Here is a 21802-nt window from a genome sequence, read left to right as displayed (position 1 = left end):
CAAAGATGTTGCCATAATCAACGACTACCCTTCCTCATGAGATGTAATCTCAGCCATTCAAGTTCGCCACCAAACTGACGGACTTGTGAAAAGTTTTAGGCGGCCGACCAAGGCGAGCCTAATAGCATGACATGCTATTTTCCTATGGAAAAGTCTGTTGACTTTGACTTGCCACACATAGCAACCTGCTACACGTTTTCCACGAAAACACTCGACACACCAAACAAGTCACAAACTAGGGGATACTCATCAGGATATTGGTCTGGCGGTTTATAGCGTGCGACGTGCAATGCGTCCGTTACAAGAAAGTGTCATGAAGTAGGACAATTTGTGGTGGTGAAAATTAACGGTGTAAACAATTCATTTCCTTCATCATGGAAGCGTAATGACTGACGGTTACACGAATTCGCTTCCCTCATCATGGAAGCATAACGTCTGACGGTTACACGTTACTCTATTCTTCCACCACTCAATCGTTTCCACTTCCTTCGAGACCATAGTATGTTTCAATATGACTTGTATAAATAGGCTTCACCTATTTTCACCAAACAACAAGTTTTGGTCGGCAACAATACGGTGTCTATAAATCACCTGGTAGCTTTCCATTCTGCTAGCCAGTTCTACTTTCAGATACAAGTCAAAAACAACCACACCTTCAGAATCAACTATTCTGGTCTCAACACTCTCTCCGCTTCCCTCCCTAAGACCAACCCTTCTCCTTCACTTTGTGACCGAAACAAGCCTGTAACGGCCATCTTGGTTTAGGCCAGGATTGTACAGATTGATCTCTCGAATCAAAAGTACTCCCCTGCAGTGCATTGTTTAGGGTTTAGATTCGTTTCTCATCCACACACCCGAAATTACCAAAATCAGCAGAAACGGCTTTCACCCACAAACAATTGGGGACCACAGTGGGAGATTAATCTCTCGGTTGCAAATTCAACTCTCAATTCCATCATCCTACCAGTAAAATGCAATGCTTCGAAGCGCATCGTCCAAGAAAAGATGGGTCCAGGAGAATTACGTCTGGGGAATAGAGATTCTCCGCCTTACCATGGATCGATATAAAGATGTTCCACAGACAATAAAGAATGACTGGGGATTTCTCGCGGAAAGGAGGGCGTCACATGAAGACTCGGATTTACTCCCTGAAGATTCAGTTTTGGTGGGAGACCCTAAGGTGAGTAAGTTTAGTCAGATAATGTTTACACGTGCTATTGTTTGGGTTTTCACATTTGCAATGGAAGCCGATAACCCAATCATCCCAAGATTTCATATATTTCCTTTTCTGATGCAACATTCACGGTTTCACAACTTTTCCGAATGATTTTGCTACTTACATTCGCAATTCAAGTCTTCACATATTGATTGATCAGAGGGCCATTATTCCAAAATAATCCAAAACTCTTATAAGAAATAATCATCTATCAATCCAAAAACCAGAAAATCAAAACCATGAAAGATGCGTCTCTTGCCTTTCAAAAAAAAAAGGGGGACCTAAGAAAAGGAGGTTCAGAAAAATAAAAGCATTTAAGGAAAATTGTCTAACAACAACCCGTTCTTCTTGGAGAAAGTATCCTTCATTTTCTGAAGAGCATCCTACTTCAACTTCAACTTCTAGGATAACCTCTCGACTTCCGCCTCATGCTGGTTAATAAGATCTGCGGAAGGGACTTCATCCATTTCAGTCTGCAGCTTTTGGATTTTGGAAAATCCTTCACAGAACCAGAAAGTGTTAAACTCGAAGTTCGCACACACATCTCGATGGAATTCCCAGCTTTTGACTACATCGCCAGAAACAGTGTGTCCAGTCACGCCGCACATGTCATGGATTGAAAACAGAGTTTCCTCCACACGCTTGACCAATGCAAAACGGCTATCAATCTTCCTGGTTGTGGCAATGTGCCCATACTTCCTCCATATCTTGGTATACAACTCTGCATACTTCACTGGAACACTGAATCCTCCAATCAACACATGACCCTCAAAAGGAGCTTCAAATGGAGGATCAAAAATGACACCAGCAAAGGTTCTTTGGTAACAATCACGCCCGTCGCCAAGACGGCGTTTTCCGCCATTGGAAACATAGCAGCATCCTCACGACGATCAACCTCCATCTCCAGATTACCAGTTTGTACGTTTTCCATGGTTGGTGACATAGATACATCTTCATCACGACGAATCTCCATCTCAGGGTTATCTTCGATGGCCTTTTTCTGTGATGACACCGATTGAGCATTTATTCCGAATAAATAAACGGCCTAAAAAAAGGGGGGGTGGCAAACTCACTGACTCATTTGTGGGCCCACTGGAAGAAGACTCTCTATTGCATTCAGAAGTACTCTTCTCACCACCGGATCTCGAACTTTCTTCCTCCTCGGATTCTTCTTCAAGAGATTCAGTCTTGTCGTCTCCTTCCTCAGGAGGCGCCGCCTTTTGCCGTGGGCAAGTCTAGCAAAGATATTCGAGTTGTCAAGACCCTGAGTCAAAAAAAAACAAAAAAAGAAGAAGGGGAGTCAGTGACAAAATGAAAATTTGTGTAATTTAGCCAAGTCAATGAGGGAATCGTACACACCTGCGTGTTGAAAGAACTGAAAGTCACAAGAGCCGTCGAATCCGATTGGAAGCCAACTGCACAATTTTTCGACCTTCAATCCTTTTTCTGGGGACTGTCTGCATCCAAGCTAGAAGATTTTCGCTTGCCCAAAGGAAGCTGTTTCAACAATTTATGCTTCGCTAGAACCGCAGAGGAAGGTTTTCCACATGACTTTGTCACAACATCCTGCATGAACTGATGAATGGCGATAAACTCATCTTGCCAGAAGACATTATATTTGGAAGTCGTCACAGGTTTTCGTTCTGAGAGCAGGAAGGGAAGACTTTTATCTGTTGCAGAGACACTGTAATCAAGAATGGCGGGCAACGATTCGTCTGGAGCTGTCAGTGGACGACGGAATGGGACTCCCTGATCAAAGCCCATATGTCGAGCAGCCCTGTCAATGTTGTAAGAGACTATTCCACAAGATCCTCTGAAAAAAGATGGCACATACTGTAACATCCCCACTTCGAATTCTAGGTCGGCTGCCCTAAAATTCCAAGTGTGGCATACTCATGGACTATTTTACACACTCAAACCGTCAAGCCAACAAATGGAGATTAGGCTATCATATGGAGCACATTTACAACAATCCATAAATAAATTTTATTAAATAAAACTAATAAAATTGCATGGTTAAATAATATCTTTAATTCCAAAAGATAATCTTCGACTCGCAGGTCAGTCTTCAAAATAAATGTTAAGAAATTAACGGAAAGGAATAACGTCTGATCCTTAAAAGACATCAATAAAACATTTAGCTAAGCACCTTAAATAATAACAAAGTAGCTTTTCAGAACGGAAATGAAATCTACAAGTTAGGTTGCTTCACGATCATGGTCTCCTGGAAAAAAAATAGTAAGTTGGGTAAGACCCAAACAAAAAGTAGGCTCTCACTCCCTTATAATCTTTATAGACCGACTATCTAAGAAAAACCCAAAGCAGTTCATCAAAATTTAAAGAAGTAAGACAATTTATAAGAATGGTATACATTTTCTTTTTGCACTACAAAACAGGTGGCTTCTAGGGATGGTCAATTTTGTAAAACCGTCCCTAGAGATGGTTATTTGGAATGTCCATGGGCTGACCGTCCCTATTGGTCGTGGGATAATTAATTTAAAGTTATTTTTGGGCCGTTCCCAAAAGAAAATACGAAAAGTATTAGTGATGGTAGAATAGAGGACGAACAAAAAACCGTCACAAATATCTCTTGGGACGGTTTTTAGGCCTTCTGGGATGTTTTTTTGCCGTCCCAAGAAACCTTCTATTTTGTAGTGTTGTCATTTCAGTTTCATAAAAGCGTCAACAACCACTAAGTGAAAAGGACAGGAAATGACTCGACAATGGCAAGCAAGTTGTTCAAATGGTAAAAAGAAAAACGGTGTGAGTTAACCATTCCCGTGTCTGTATGATTACGGAATCCCCTCTCTAGATCCTTACTTTAACTGCAATGCATACCGTATCATGCCTTTGAGTAGTCCAAGTAATTCCCCTATCGTGCGCCAGAAGAATTAAATGTTGTCGATGCTAATATAAGATAATAAATTCATACCTTTTAGGCGACTCCTCGGTCATCACCTAATAACCATGGAAATCGAGCCAACTACAGGCAACAGTCCCAGAACGTAAACAACTAATCAATCTCACTGCCCTTTTAAATGTCAACTATTGGACATCTCTGAATAGGTTCAATCAACAAATACCACCACACATTTATTTTCTCTAAAACCAATTCACTACGGAGATAATGGCAATCGCCATAACCATTCAAAAATGAAGACGTGCCAACCAATCTACCATTTTCAGACCCAGTAATAGCCTATAATACATGGTACCACTTAAGGGTTCAGCATAGTGCCACCCGTACACACTCATGGAAGACCCAAGTTGGGTTGGACATAAGAACGTCTCATAACAAATGACTAATGACTATGAAGATCAGACCAACTACTCTATGCATTAAATTATACGAGTATCTCCTATGAGGTTCAATACACACCATACTGTTAAACAGGAACATGCATGATTATTAACCCGTAATAGCTATAGCTACTAAATTTGAATCCTCCTCTATTATCCCCTAATACTTCTTCTCATAATGAAATTAAGAATAAGCATTAAAAATGCATATATAGCAGGTAACTACTCTTCGTCCTATACATATTCGAGAACAGAAAATAGTCAGTCAATAACGTTGTTAAATAATTAATGGATGAGCATCTCATTAGAAGAAACAAGCAGGTGGATCAAAACATTTTGGTTCGCATCACTTAGTTGAGTTTTATTAGATCCTCATTCTCTTAACACGGCTCCTTACGAAATAAAAACAAAACAATCTTAAAATCCTTCCTTTTCAAACAAAGTGAATCCATAAAACTTCCTTAGGATTATTAGAACAGACTTTAAAGGATATTTGACTTTAAAGAATATAAGAGTTAGAGAACCTACCTGTTGGTGCAAGAAATACGATCCTCTTGTCGATACAAAGATTTACTCTGTTAGATCAAATCTTGTTTCTTCATCAACTCTCCCTTGCGGCAACCAGGGTTTCGAAAAAGAAAAGTTTTAAACGGATGGTTTCTTTTTCTAATATTTTTGTGACAAAAAAGATATAACCCTAATCTCCAAAAATATTCTCTCCCGGTCAACTCAACTCCATAATTAGCTTTGATCTTCCTGATTTTGGGCTCCCACTAATTAAGAGGTCGGATATACACACCCAAAAACAAAGTAGCCACTTGCTAACACCGACTTAAGGATAAGGGGCTTTACACATACCAAGGTATGCAGCTTCGCAAGAACAAAGTTTCTTCGATGCTCATATTCTCGTCAGCAGAATGCAATATCATGTTCGATGCGGAAGCAAAAGTGTTTGGTTGAACTATGGAGGTGTGGACCGGGGCCCAGGGACGAAAGTTAACTGCATGTGCGTTGTCGAGAAAGTCGATGAGCTTTGAGCCAAGCCTTGGACGCCTATCCAACCAACGGAGTATCCTAGAGCCGCCATATGTATCGGGAAATAAGGTTTTCGGGTTAGGAGCGTAATGTTTGAAATGCTCCCACAACCATGCTTGGAGAAAGGCGACATGGATATACGAGTCTACTTTCGTGTACCCATTAGAGACATACATGTCCGCTACCAAGTGATCCAGATGGGTATACAAAGAGCCAAGAAACAAACTATCGATGGGAAGAGCAACGCCTTTCGCTAGTTTGATAGCAAATTTGATGAGCTTCTGCCTTATCTCCTTCTTGCCAAAACCATCATCAAAAATGTCTCTGGATAGCCACAGAACTAAAAATGTAGCAACATGGAGTGTATCATCCAACACTTGATCCGACTTCGGCTCATCAGGGAACCACTCAGACACCCACCAGTTATAGAAGCACCTCTCCTCATAATTCTTTCGAACATATCCTGCCGCTTTCGTGACCAAAGCGGCATGTATTTCTTCTTCTTCCTCAGACAAGACAACGTCAAGTTTCCTAATTATTGGAAGACTCAACAGAACGGCTACGCTTTCCAAAGAAATAGTCATCTCACCCCATCTACATATAGTCGTGTGAGTTTCCGGGCACCATCTGGAGATGAAAGTAATCAATCCTGCAATATCTTTTCTGATTTGAAGTGCCGCAGACGCCATGACAGCATGCATGATTTGCGCCTCAATTAAATTGGCCTTTACATGGTCGCGGCTCATCATAAATTTCATCCACTTATCATAAGAGCGCAATGGACTATGACAGATTTTGAAGTCAATTGGAGAAGCTGAGTACTCTTTCTTCTGAAGGCAAACCTCATTATACGCCCTGGAGTGACTGATTGAACTTCTCCATCATTCTCTGAATCAGTCAGAAGGATTGCCACGAATTTGGGATGGGTCCTCGTAATCGTAGCAGACTTCGTAAAAGACTCATCATCTGCGTTCGGCTTGGAGTTGTTGGCACTTCTCGATGCGGCTGCGGAACTGCTTTCAGGTGACATCTTAACAAAATTCCTTATGCTTTTGAAGTAACTACAACGAAGAAAAACAGATGAAAAAGCGGGGGTCTAACAACACCACCCAATAATTCGATTAGAAATCTGTATGGACAAACTCTAAAATACTTTGCTAGAGAATCAACTAGACAGTCAGACTCAATCTAGATTAAAGTATCTCAAGGAGTCAATATCTCTCACTTGTTTTGATTTACTCAAGCTAAAACAATAGCGAGTCTTTAATCAAACACAAAGAATAACTTGGACGGTACCAAAGACCAATATCCAAGGATCAATCAATATCAATCAACAACCAAAGGTTGGATTTCCAATTGATGATCTTAACGCACAACCTGTATTATTTCAATTATATAAAAAATATAATGCGAAAAAGAAATAACACAGACACCAGAAGTTTTGTTAACGAGGAAACCGCAAATGCAGAAAAACCCCGGGACCTAGTCCAGATTGAATACACATTGTACTAAGCCGCTACATGATAGACACATTTTTGTGTATGATTTGTCCTCAATGTCTCTATTGTTAGTGCTTGATTTTGTACTTATTATGGTGTTTTTATGTTTGTGTAGGTGTTTTTGGAGAAATACACTTGTGTGGAAAAAGTTGCTCGAAAAGTGCTATTTGGATCCCCGGAGAAACTTAGTAAAGACACCTCCATTTTGGATAAGGCAACCTCAGGCATCCCAGATGTTAAAGGCGCCCATGTTTTGGATTGGGGAACTTCATCCTCTACTTTCCAAATTCGAGTTTTGGCGGGAAAACTTAGTTCTCACCTGCAGAATTTTCGTTCGATATTTGGGGGCATTTTAGAGAGACTTAATGGCTCAGATTGTTGGGGAAGTCTCTATTAAGGTTAACAGGCGTGGCGGGGTTGTTGGAATTGATTGAAATTGGCTGAACATTAGGATTGAAGTAAACAGAGCGACACGGGTTTCTATTATTCTTCCTGAGTCATTTGTGTGTGTAACAGAGGTTTGCGTATGCCTACAGCGTGTGTAACCACTTCTTGGATGTTGACTAAGCAAGTTTGGAGTGTTTAAACACGATAAAACAGCGTGAGAAGACAAATTTGGAAACAAAATATCTCAAGAATATATTCTTTTACTGCCGAGTATTGGGAGAATTTTGGGGAGTAATGAGGAGTTATTCTTGGTGCTGAGGAGTATAAAAAGGTATTACGGGGTTCATAGACGGGGGATCGAGAGTTGCGAGAGGCGACAGAGAGGAATAGGAAGCTGCAGAGAAGATTTTTCTGCTGCTGCAGAGAAGAAGAACCTGAAGAACATAAAACCTTATAAAACTGTCGTTTTAAGGGTCGCATATTTAACAGTTTCTAACGATTACCTTCAGTTTGTAACAATTATTGTAACGGTGATCTCTGTAACGCCTTTTCAGTGTTGCGAATTGCCTGAGTTATATTTTCCTCTTTGTAAACACCTATTGAGCAATAAAAAAAAATCCTTTGAGTGTGTTTTCACCATGTGGAGCTAGAACCCATCACTGGGACAACAGAGGAAGCTGGATTTCATCCTTGGGGTAATTTAATTAATTCCTTATTTACTTTTTGCACCGATTTTAAATGATTTATGATTTTTATTAATCAATTGTTATCTTGTTAGATAGTGTATGCTTAGTCTTAGGTGCTTTAGATACACTATGCTTGTGATTTACAATTGATGTTTTACGAAATCTACTTTGGCAAAGAATAGAGTCATTGTTTCTTTTGTTTTGAGCTATAAATGTCTAGGATAAATTTATGAATCCCATGAACATGAAAAGCAGTGGAATCCCGAGTCCCGGTCCCTCTTCATCCTGTGACTTTATTTTGTATATATATTTTTTCTTATTTTTAGTATTTTCTTTTATTAAAACTTAAAATAAATCTGACAAGTCTGAGTGAACGACTACCTTTCTTACCACTATATAAAATACGATCAATTTTTGGCGCCGCCGACGCAGACTTATGTATAGATTTGTTTTTAGGTTTTATTTTTATTTTTATTATTTTTGTTCTTTTTTACGCCTTTTGTTATTTCTTATTTGTTTTCAGATTTGGAGCTGAGCTAAAGGAAAGGGGAGAAAGTGCTGAAAACAAAAGCGAAGCCAAAGAAGGAACGAAAAGAGGAATCCAAAAGGAGTGAAGAAGAAGATTTTGTATATTATTTTATTTTATTTTTATTAGAAACTGTAATTAAGGTTTTTATTTTTGTAATATTTTATTTTTGGACATTTATTTTTTCTTTTCTTTCGGACATTGAACTTTGGGACTTTATTTTTTTTAAAACCCTATGGAAGGGTAGTTTTAAATATAAATTGTGTGCAGAGAAGGACGGCGATTACGATATCGCCTCGGCCCCTCGGGTTTGTACATGACATAGGAGTCGTGGCCCGAGTCGACTTCAACGGTTCATCCCCCGTCTGGAACGGGAGGTAAGAATTCTAAACACCCGCGAATCCCCTGTCAGCGGGTTTACTGGATGATTTTGTATGCATATATATGTTGAGGACCTGAAATAGGATTTAATTTTCTAGTAAAGGGCAAGGCCTGGCCAAATCAAGATAAGGACTCGGATTTCATCACCGTTTCCTTCTTGCCCGCCTTAGGAACACGTAACCTACGCGAACCTAAGCTTAAAATACTGACTAGAACGAGACCGATAGGGTAACGAGCTTAATAGGAAAGTCATTCGAAAAATATTGGTTACTCTTTTAAGCATACTTCGAAGTTCATGATGGTTTCTGTGAGTTGAATGCGTGACTGCGCCGCCTTGTAATACCGGTGAGGCCTTGGGTATCAAAGCTCCACCGAGCTTCCCTCGCCTCTATTCAACTTATTTTGACTCAGATTGATTCCAGAGGGGTTTGCTTAAATTGTAACGAATTCCCTTTCGAAGAATTAGAAGCTAGTATAAAAACAATCTAAGTGGAGCCTTCATGCTTTTTGTTTGCTAGATAAAATAGGCTTGTTGTGGTCAAGTCAGCCTTCTTTGTGTTTGTTTATAATTCCCTTGCAGTTAGGATGTCAAACTGGTATTATAATAGCCAATACAATGAGTATCCGACTGAGCAGCTTGGACATTATCCTTTTTATGACCATAGTGTGAATAGTGATTGGGAACGCGAAACTTTTGAAGATTATGGTCCATACCATTGTGAGCCCAATTACTATGCACATACCCACAGGTCATACGAGCAAAACAATCCTTCTATTTCTCTAGAAGAGTCTCTCAAGAGTTTCAATGAGTCAACACGGAAGTTATTTATGAAAGAAACTTATAATATTCTTCACCCAGAAGAGTCCGTAGAGCAGTCAAATAAGATTTCTCTAGAAGAGTCCCTCAAGAAATTTACTGAGAGTGTAAATAGGATTGTGGAAAAACATGCTCAGGATAGTCTTAATTTCCAATATAGTGTTCCCAATACCACCCTTGAAAATAAGGATAGTTTTTATTCACATAATCAAGATGACGAGGTTATAATTGGTAACACTACTTGTTTAGATGAAGTTCGATCATTTTCATGTTATTATAATGATGATTATGATGAGGATAGTATTGATGAAGAACATAAAATATGTATGCGTAGTGATCAGGAATTTGTTACTCCGATTGAGCTTTATAATGATAGTGTTGTTTCTAGTACAAATCCAAATAATTTTAATAATTATTCACCTATTCAAAAGAATGAGGATTTGACTAGAAATACCCCCGTTTTAGACGATGTAGTATTTCCTTTTCACGAAGCCAACGAAGGTTTAAAGGAACGAGTTTATTTTGAGTCTAGCGATTTAGAAACAATAGTTTTAGACAAAGGAAGTGAACTCATAGAGATGAGTGAGGATGAACCTGACTTAGAAGAATCAATTGACCATTTCCAGGAATCTGATGACCTAGAAATTAGGGAAGTTGTGACTAGTCTTTCTAGAGACACTAAAAACTCTAAGTTTGGGGGTGATTATCATTCTCCATGTGTTGTAACTCTTAGAAAGGTCCCTCACCTGGGACTTGATATGTGTGCCTCAACCACTGTGCCAGATTACCTTCATACTAGATCTCCCGAACCTAATAATGTCCAGGAAGAAGTTCAGTTGTTAGAAACCCATCCTCTGGTTGATGTGGTTTACCCAGGCGACAGTACCCAAATTGACTTTGTTTTCCCACCAAATATTTTTCAACCAATTGTGGGAACGTATAAGTTTCAGATGTGTCAATTATTAAGTTTTGAAACTAAACCTAATTACTTTAGGAGATTAGGGTCGACACATTTGTTTAAGGAAGATCACTACTTTCATCGTGGTCAATTGATTGACTTAAAGGATCCGCAATTATTTAGGTTATTATTATGTGCTTCCAAGTTTTTACTTGAGTTTTTACATACTCTAATACCTGAATCGGACCTTAGCTACGAGGAAATGCAGTCCGTGAAAATATTTTATCTAGACCCAGTTATAGAACCTGAACCTGAACCACAGCTAGATGTAGTTGTCTTAAACAGAAAACTAGACAAGGGCGTGCTTTATCCGTTAATTTCTTGGCATGTTGCAGATTCCTTTTACTTGTGATAGCCCTATTTGGTTTTGGTGATCCACAGTTATTCCAGATATTACTTTATGATTCTATAAGGTGACTAATCGTTTCTTAGTCTGGCTGAAGACTTTAAACTTAGCACTTCTTGGGAGGTAACCCAATATTCATGCGACACGGTAATATCTTTCTTATCTCTTTTGCTTCAATTGGTAACAGTTTCTCCTTGTTCATGCTTTTAATTTCATCTTTTGAACATTGAGTACAAAGTTAGATTTAAGTTTGGGGGTGGGGAAGAACTTTTTAGTCGCATTTTTGAAACTTCTAGCGTCACATAGTATCCGGTTAGCTAAGTTTACATACTGTTTCTCACCGAAAAGATAGAAATTGGAATGCTAGAGATAACAATCTTTTGAGACATTAGAGAAAAAGACATTGAGATCTTTGAAATTCAGGAGAGAACTTGTTCCTTTTAGAGGATAACCGCGATGGACCTAACCATCCATGATGGAAAGGCAAGTAGGTCAGGAAATGCCAGAAATACAAAGCAAACTCACAATATAGTCTTAGTTACTGGATTACGACTCTCTCTCAGTGGAAACTTATCATCATCAACAAGCGAAGAGACATCAAAATCTATGAAGAAAGTTGAAGACGTTTAAGGTTTAGAAGCAACAATAGAAAAGAATAATTCAAATATCAAAGTTGAAGACTTAGTTACAAGAAGTTATAAGAGCAAATGATATAAGTTGTTGGAATTCATGATACCAAGACATCACAAGTTGCGAAGATCTAAGTTTTAAAGTCCTTCTCTCATGGCCATGTAAATTTTTGTCTTGTAACTTTTGAAAAAAAAAAAAAAAAACATTACGTTCTTTTGGTTCTATAATTAGTTTTTTGTTCAATAAGGCCATAGGGAAGTAGAAATTTTTAAGTCAAGCAAGAAATCGAAGAGAAGAGTAAATTGTCAAGGTTCTATGAGGTTCGATAGTTTATCATCAATAGTTGAAGACCGAAGAAGACGTTGTTTCTACTGAGCACTATGAGAGAGTCGAAGAAAGATACATTTTGGTTGCTTTGTTAGTCCACTTTCTATCTGGCACAAGATCTTTCTAGCACTGGTTCAACTCATCACACGTAATTAGTCAGTTGTGTAGTAGATGTCCCTCTCATCTTTATCTCTCTCCTAATCTTATCCAGCTGTAAATCAGCGGACGCATCTTACAATGTCTATCTAGCTGTGTAGCGGATATCTCTTTAACTAGCAGTGTTGCGGATGTCTCCCCTTTGCTTTAGTCAGCTTTAGAGACGGCACCTTTAATTTCTCTGGCATTCTAGTTACTTGGAGATATGTTGAGAATATGTATGTCCTCATAGCTCTTTGGATACTTGTGACCAATTAGAAGTCATGGTTTTGTGGGTACACCTCTGGTAAACCCTCCCGAGATTAACTCGGTTTTGTTTTTTATTGATTAGTTTTGCTCGAGGACTAGCAAATAATAAGATTGGGGGTAATTGATAGACACATTTTTGTGTCTGATTTGTCCTCAATGTCTCTATTGTTAGTGCTTGATTTTGTACTTATTATGGTGTTTTTATGTTTGTGTAGGTGTTTTTGGAGAAATACACTTGTGTGGAAAAAGTTGCTCGAAAAGTGCTATTTGGATCCCCGGAGAAACTTAGTAAAGACACCTCCACTTTGGATAAGGCCACCTCAGGCATCCCAGATGTTAAAGGCGCCCATGTTTTGGATTGGGGAACTTCATCCTCTACTTTCCAAATTCGAGTTTTGGCGGGAAAACTTAGTTCTCACCTGCAGAATTTTCGTTCGATATTTGGGGGCATTTTAGAGAGACTTAATGGCTCAGATTGTTGGGGAAGTCTCTATTAAGGTTAACAGGCGTGGCGGGGTTGTTGGAATTGATTGAAATTGGCTGAACATTAGGATTGAAGTAAACAGAGCGACACGGGTTTCTATTATTCTTCCTGAGTCATTTGTGTGTGTAACAGAGGTTTGCGTATGCCTACAGCGTGTGTAACCACTTCTTGGATGTTGACTAAGCAAGTTTGGAGTGTTTAAACACGATAAAACAGCGTGAGAAGACAAATTTGGAAACAAAATATCTCAAGAATATATTCTTTTACTGCCGAGTATTGGGAGAATTTTGGGGAGTAATGAGGAGTTATTCTTGGTGCTGAGGAGTATAAAAAGGTATTACGGGGTTCATAGACGGGGGATCGAGAGTTGCGAGAGGCGACAGAGAGGAATAGGAAGCTGCAGAGAAGATTTTTCTGCTGCTGCAGAGAATAAGAACCTGAAGAACATAAAACCTTATAAAACTGTCGTTTTAAGGGTCGCATATTTAACAGTTTCTAACGATTACCTTCAGTTTGTAACAATTATTGTAACGGTGATCTCTGTAACGCCTTTTCAGTGTTGCGAATTGCCTGAGTTATATTTTCCTCTTTGTAAACACCTATTGAGCAATAAAAAAAAATTCTTTTGAGTGTGTTTTCACCATGTGGAGCTAGAACCCATCACTGGGACAACGGAGGAAGCTGGATTTCATCCTTGGGGTAATTTAATTAATTCCTTATTTGCTTTTTGCACCGATTTTAAATGATTTATGATTTCTATTAATCAATTGTTATCTTGTTAGATAGTGTATGCTTAGTCTTAGGCGCTTTAGATACATTATGCTTGTGATTTACAATTGATGTTTTACGAAATCTACTTTGGCAAAGAATAGAGTCATTGTTTCTTTTATTTTGAGCTATAAATGTCTAGGATAAATTTATGAATCCCATGAACATGAAAAGCAGTGGAATCCCGAGTCCCGGTCCCTCTTCATCCCGTGACTTTATTTTGTATATATATATTTTCTTATTTTTTGTATTTTCTTTTATTAAAACTTATAATCAATCCGACAAGTCTGAGTGAACGACAACCTTTCTTACCACTATATAAAAAACGATCACTACAGATACTAGCCTACTCCAAGCTAACTTCGGACTGGACTATAGTTGTACCCCAATCAGTCTCCCACTAATTCAAGGTACAGTTGTACTCCTACGCCTCTGATCCCAGCAGGATACTGCGCACTTGATTCCCTTAGATGATTTCACCCACAACTAAGAGTTGCTGCAACCTAAAATCGCAAAATTGATAATAAACAAATCTGTCTCACACAGAAAAGTCTATCAAAGGATAAATATGTCTCCCACAGAAAAACCCTAGGTTTTGTTCCGTCTTAAGATATAAAATCAAGGTCAACAGGAACCAATTGATGATCCAGTCTTTCCCGAAGAACAACCTAGGTTAATCAATCACCTATCAACAATCCTTCTTGACTACACAAGCGGTTTGTCGAGAAATCACAAACAGTGAGACGAAGATGTTTATGACTTCTATATCTTGCCTATCGGGGAACTCTCACGATATCAAGCCAATCAAAGATTGTACTCGTACGATAGAAGATGCAAGATCAGATCACACAACTACGATAAAAGTAGTATCGGTCTGGCTTCACAATCCCAATGAATTCTTTAAGTCGTTAACCTGGTTTTAGAGAAGAAAACCAAAGGTTAAAGGAGAATCGACTCTAGCGAGCATACTAGTATCACACAGACGTGTGGGGATTAGTTTTGCACAATGCTAGATGTCTCCTTTATATAGCCTTCTAATCAGGATTTTTCCTTAGTTACAAAGCAATCCATATTCACCGTTAGATGAAAACCTGATTTAGATTCAAGCTTATATTTCTCAACCGTTAGATCGAAAACTTAGCTTGTCACACACAATTGGGTAGACGTTTACTGGGTTTGTGAAAACCATGCTCAAACATGTACGTGTATGTTGGTTCAACATAGTAACCCAAAAGGTTAACCATATGAGCAATTCATATTAACCTAGTTCTTCTTCACCATAACTAGTTCAATTGACTCAAATGAACTAGTTAGAGAGTTGTTCAATTGCTATGAGATCTTATGTAACTACAAAAGACACAATTGAAACAAAGATGATTCGATTCGATGAATCGTCTCATGAACTTTATATCCACGGTTTGCATAAAGCATTCCTTAGTAATTTAAGTTTCATGTTCAGAGCACATCTTTAGATCATAACCACTTAAGCTCACAAACAAGTTCGCGGACTTAAGGCAACCGACAGAGTTTTCCAAACTCAGCAGAAAATCTCGGCAAAGAGACTTCCGCCAGTTCGCGGACTAAATACCAAACGAGTTTTTGGAAGATCCCAGCAGAAATTCTCGGCAAGAGAAATTCCGTCAGTTCGCGGACTGAGTTCGCGGACTTGGCAAAGCCAATTCCTCCGATTTATCTCAATCAACAAATTTCGAAAACTTCGGATTAAGGAATACATGGTTATGTGATCTAAACTCTCATTCCAATCATTGAGACATTCTCAGAGGACGTTATATAACCGTTATTCACAGACCGTTTCACGTCAGAGCAATTCTCAAAGTAATTGAAACTTTTCATGACTTTCGTCACTAGGTGAAGATAAACTTGATCAAAGCGAAACGCTTTACCAACACACGATTTCGAGAAAAAGATAAGTAGTGAATACTCAGCTCGAAATATCAAATGTGTATGATCCAGTCTATATAGCATACGAATTTTTGTCTCATAAGAAGTAAGAGATAGAATAGATAGACTTTTGAGTGATAGATAAGTTCAAGTCTCCACATACCTTTTTGTTGATAAAGTTCCACGGTTCCTTGAGTAGATCTTCGTCGTTGTATGATGAATCGCCATGAAGTCCTTGAGCTCAACTACACTTTTCTATCCTATTCTGAGACTTAGCTATAATAGAATAGAAATCAAGACTCATAGTTTTGATCACTAACATTGACAAACATGCTTGATATAGCAACGCATGCTAGGTCGACCGATCTATTCTCTAACAATCTCCCTCTTTGTCAATTTTAGTGACAAAACTATTAATACATATGGAATACAAAAAAGATAAACTTTAGTGGTTCCTATTCCATAGTCTAATCTTCAACGTTCCTTGAAATCTTCGTCCTTCCAAGTACTCCAATGATCCCAAAGGTTGTAAGTTTAGCACCACCGTTGTTGAAGATCCGTAGCTATAACAATGAGAGAAATCGAGATTCTCGATCATTATTATACAGTGACATAGTATCATTACGTAACATCAAAGTCCAATTGCATCACGACTTTAACAACAATACTATGGTGATATGTATCACTCCCCCTTAGTCAATACTCCATCTCGATCATGGAAACACTTCCCACTTACACAATGATCCGAAAACCATATGTGAAAAAGCGGGGGTTTAACAACACCACTCAATATTTCGCTTAGCAATCTGTATGGACTAAATCCGAAATACTTTGCTAGAGAATCAACTATACAGTCAGACTCAATCTAGATAAAAGTATCTCAAGGAGTTAATATCTCTATCTTGATTTGATTTTCACTCAAGCTAAAAACAATAGCGAGTCTTTATCAAATACAAGGAATAACTTGGACGGTACCAAAGACCAATGTCCAATAATCAATCAATATCAATCAACAACCAAAGGTTGGATTTCCAATTGATGATCTCGAACGCACAACCTGTATTATTTCAATTATATAAAATATAATGCGGAAAAGAAATAACACAGACACCAGAAGTTTTGTTAACGAGGAAACCGCAAATGCAGAAAAACCCCGGGACCTAGTCCAGATTAAATACACACTGTATTAAGCCGCTACAGACACTAGCCTACTCCAAGCTAACTTCGGACTGGACTATAGTTGAACCCCAATCAGTCTCCCACCGATCCACGGTACAGTTGTACTCCTACGCCTCTGATCCCAGGAGGATACTACGCACTTGATTCTCTTAGATGATCTCACCCACAACCAAGAGTTGCTGCAACCCAAATCACAGACTTGATAATAAACAGATCTGTCTCACACAGAAAAGTCTATCAAAGGATAAATCTGTGTCCCACAGATAAACCCTAGGTTTTGTTCCGTCTTAAGATATAAAATCAAGGTGAATAGGAACCAATTGATAATCCGGTCTTACATTCCCGAAGAACATCCTAGATTAATCAATCACCTCTCTACAATCCTTCCTGACTACACAGGCGGTTTGTCGAGGAATCACAAACAGTGAGATGAAGATGTTTGTGACTTCTTTATCTTGCCTATCGGAGAACTCTCACGATCTCAAGCCAATCAATCGATTGTACTCGTACGATAGAAGATGCAAGATCATATCACACAACTACGATAAAAGTAGTATCGGTCTGGCTTCACAATCCCAATGAAGTCTTTAAGTCGTTAACCTGGTTTTAGAGAAAAAACCAAAGGATAAAGGAGAATCGACTCTAGCGATCTCACTAGTATCACACAGACGTGTGGGGATTAGTTTTGCACAATGCTAGATTCTCCTTTATATAACCTTCAAATCAGGGTTTTGCCTTAGGTACAAAGCAATCCTTATTCACCGTTAGATGAAAACCTGATTTAGATTCAAGCTAATATTTCTCAACCGTTAGATCGAAAACTTAGTTTGTCACACACACTTGAGATATACGTTTACTGGGTTTGTGAAAACCGTGCCCAAACGTGTACGTGTATGTTGGTTCAACATAGTAACCCAAAAGGTTAACCATATGAGCATTTCATATTAACCTTGTTCTTCTTCACCATAACTAGTTCAATTGACTCAAATGAACTAGTTAAAGAGTTGTTCAATTGCTATGAGATCTTATGTAACTACACAAGACACAATTGAAACAAAGATGATTCGATACGATTGAATCGGCTCATGAACATTATATCCACGGTTTGCATAAAGCATTCCTTAGTAATTTAATGTTTCACATTCAGAGCACATATTTAGATCATAACCTCTTAAGTTCACAAACAAGTTCGCGGACTTAAGTTAATCGGTTGAGTTTTCCAAACTCAGCAGAAATTCTCGGAAAGAGAACTTCCGCCAGTTCGCGGACTAGGTTCGCAGACTTAGCACACAAACGAGTTTTGGAAAATCCAGCAGAAATTCTCGGTTGAGAACTTCCGACGGTTCGCGTACTTGGCAAGCCAATTCCAGAATCCTCCTGATTTCTCTTGATCAATAAAGTTCGAAAACTTCGGTTCAAGGAATACATGGTTATGTAATCTAAACTCTCATTTCAATCATTGAGACATTCTCAGAGGACGCTATGTAGCCGTTATTCACAGACCGATTCACGTCAGAGCGATTCTCAAAGTGATTGAAACTTTTCATGACTTTCGTCACTAGGTGAAGATAAACTTGATCAAAGCGAAACGCTTTACCAACACACGATTTCGAGATAAAAGATAAGCAATGAATGCTCAGCTCGAAATGTCAAATGTGTATGATATAGTCTATATAGCATACGACTTTTGTCTCATAAGAAGTAGGAGATATAATAGATATACTTTTGAGTGATAGATAAGTTCAAGTCTCCACATACCTTTTTGTTGATGAAGTTCCAAGGTTCCTTGTATAGATCTTCGTTGTTGTATGATGAATCTCCATGAAGTCCTTGAGCTCAACTACACTTTTCTATCCTAGTCCGAGACTTAGCTATGTAGGCTAGAAATAAAGACTCATAGTTTTGATCACCAACATTGACAAACATGCTTGAGATAGCAACGCACGCGAGGTCGACCGAGCTATGCTCTAACAATCTCCCCCTTTGTCAATTTTAGTGACAAAACTATTAATACATATGGAATACAAAAAAGATAAACTTTAGTGGCTCATATTCCATAGTCTAATCTTCAACGTTCCCTGAAATCTTCGTCCTTACAAGTACTCCAATGATCCCAAAGGTTGTAAGTTTAGCATCACCGTTGTTGAAGATCCGTAGCTATAAAAATGAGAGAAATCGAGATTCTCGATCATTATTATACAGTTTCATAGTATTATTATGTAGTATCAAAGTCCAATTGTATCACGACTTTAACAATAATACTACGGTGATATGTATCACTACCCCTTAGTCAATACTCCATCTCGATCATGGAAACCACTCCCCCTTACACAGTGATCCTAAAACCATATGTATTTGTAGTGTGAACTACATTATTTCTCCCCCTTTTTGTCAATAAAATTGGCAAAGGTACAAGAACGGGATCATAATGAAATTTCCACAAGAGACATTTCATAGACTAAAAGAAAAATTGTATCACAACTTTGACAATAATACTACGGTGATATGTATCACTCTCCCTTAGTCAATACTTCATCTCACAATGAAAACCACTCCCCCTTACATAATGATCCGTAAACCATATATATGTAGTGTGAACTACAAAATAATTCTCCCTCTTTTTGTCAATATAAATTGGAATAGGTACGAAAAATAGATGGATCATAATGAAATTCTCAAAGAGATTATTAATGACTAAAAGAGAACATATCAACTTGGTTTCGATGATTTCACATAGTCGAAACTTAGTGTACTCATCAAGGATTTTATAAAGATACAAGATAACTCCTACAATATTCCACAGGCGCACTCCCCACAAAGATTTGGAAATTAAGCACAAGTTCAATAAAGAACTCTCCCCCATAAAATGTTATTCTCGAAAGAACAACAAGAGCGACCTTACTTTTATAAGAAAAGAAGGATTTCTTTGGACATTAACAAATCACATGAAACATGAATTTGTATCCAAAAATTCGAAAAAATTAACCACAAGAAGACCTTAATGATTAATTTAATCGGAAATGCTCAACATAAGAAAACTTACGGATTCATACAGTACTTTCACATAGAAGTGGATCAGGGAAAGATCAATACTGCGGAATATTCAAAAGTTCATTCTATCTTTTACAATATTTCCATAAAGACATAATAGACTTAACTTTTGACATATATGGGACAATCATAGTTCACAGATGTAAACACACTATCCCATAAAAATATTTGCAATATATAAAACCAATAAAGATTAATACTGCAAAATCATCTTCCAAATAACTTAGAATTTAAATAAATAAATTTAAAACATTGCAAGATGAAAATCGTTGGCAATAGTTATGTGTAATCACAATATTTTCTATTCCAAACCCTAGTTATCCTTCTTAAAACATAAGAATAAATTCTCATTATAAGTTTCCTAGACATAAAGATTCAAAATCTAAAAAATAACAAGCTAAAAACAAATGACTCCGAAACCAACAAAACTGACCATGAACTGAAATCAAGGAGCACTTCTGGAACCCTCACGAGTCTTGAGTCCTTTGAGCTTGTAATTGAAAGCATCCACTGCTTCTTTAGAGAAAATATCCTCATTGAGAAGATCTTTAACATGTGTCTTCATGAGAACAAGGTCAGAATTAACCCTTTTCAACTCAGTTCGTAACACATCGAGACCCTTCATAGTATCAACGAGTTGCAGTTTTGCTTCCTCAAAGTATTTAAGAAATTCATGAACCACTCCGGCCAATACCATCTCATCATTCTCAACATCTTGATGAGTATAAGTATAGTAGCATGAGACATCAGAATAATCCTCAGGATTTTCATGTTTGATATCATCAACTTCTACTAGGGTTCTTTTCTTCTTCTTTTTGGACTCGAAACCAATACCTTTATCAAGAAAACCTCTTGCAAAATCACAAGTGTGAGAAGGTGATGACATTCTTGACAAGAAGAAAATAACCTAGAGCACGCGTACATGACTCAATAGGATGGTATTTAAATGGTTTATTTGAGAAAGTAAATTTTAGAGTTTTTAGAAATGGTTCGTGGCAAGCAATATTTGGGTACCCGTACGAACACAAACCGAACCCAAAAAAAAATCCAAAACCGTAAAGTACTTTTATACAAGGTAAAAAGAATACAGCAAAATTTTGCTATATGAAAATTTTCTTTCACAATTTTTGGCTCATATATTTCCACAGAAAGAAAAAATTTAGAGCACAAAAGTAGCTCATAACTCAAAAAAAAAAAAAAAAAACTTTCAACATTAAAAGTAGACAATCGAGGTGATTCTCGAGACAAAACAATACTTAGGCAAAGCTATGTGTAAACAATAGTTTAGCTATGAACGATAAGAAAATAGCTCAATTAAGCAGAGGCATTTTACCAATAAGTATACCTGATTATTAGCACATCTTACTCAACAGGATTCTTCATGAGTAAGAATTCAACCCTTGTGATTAATTAACACAAGTATGAGCTTTATGCTCATCAAATGAATATTGTTCATGGTTAATCCTCTTTTTCCTTCTAATTTTTGAAGGAAACCCTTTTTGATGTGAAAGAGTATCATAGAACTTACTATCATCAAAGTATGAGACTAAGTTTGAATCCTTACCAGAAGAAGTTTGTTTGGAGGATTTTGACAGCATATTGATAACATCCTTGTATCCTTCAATTATTGGATTAAGGTTGTCCTTCATATCTCCATTGTTGTTTCCACCTACTGGTACCTTTCTCACTTCTTGAACATCATTCTTCACTTTAGGTTGAGAAGGACCTTTCTGAAATCTCCTTGACCGATCTGTATTAATGCTACAATTAGTTCGAACGTTCGATGAGCAGATTGAACTGACTTTCCGGGAAGAATTTACAGGGTGAGTACTAAAACCAATAGGTTTAGACATGCGAATGTCGGTTACACCTTTGAGTATTAAATCTAAGGTGTGTTGAAGTCGA

General features: G+C 37.9%; 1 long non-coding RNA gene across 1 annotated transcript; it reads right to left on the bottom strand.

Annotated features, from left to right (window-relative positions):
• Positions 1–1386: 1386 nt before the first annotated feature.
• Positions 1387–5165, bottom strand: LOC113309454. Its single transcript, XR_003340610.1, has 3 exons — positions 2576–5165; positions 2290–2480; positions 1387–2216 (listed from the first exon to the last, which is right to left on the bottom strand). It is a non-coding gene; the product is annotated as an uncharacterized LOC113309454 (long non-coding RNA).
• Between the last annotated feature and the right edge of the window lie 16637 nt (positions 5166–21802).

The sequence above is a fragment of the Papaver somniferum genome, chromosome 9 (genome assembly GCF_003573695.1).
Source record: "Papaver somniferum cultivar HN1 chromosome 9, ASM357369v1, whole genome shotgun sequence".
NCBI classification, from domain to species: domain Eukaryota; kingdom Viridiplantae; phylum Streptophyta; class Magnoliopsida; order Ranunculales; family Papaveraceae; genus Papaver; species Papaver somniferum.
This window is presented reverse-complemented; position numbering and strand designations above follow the sequence as displayed.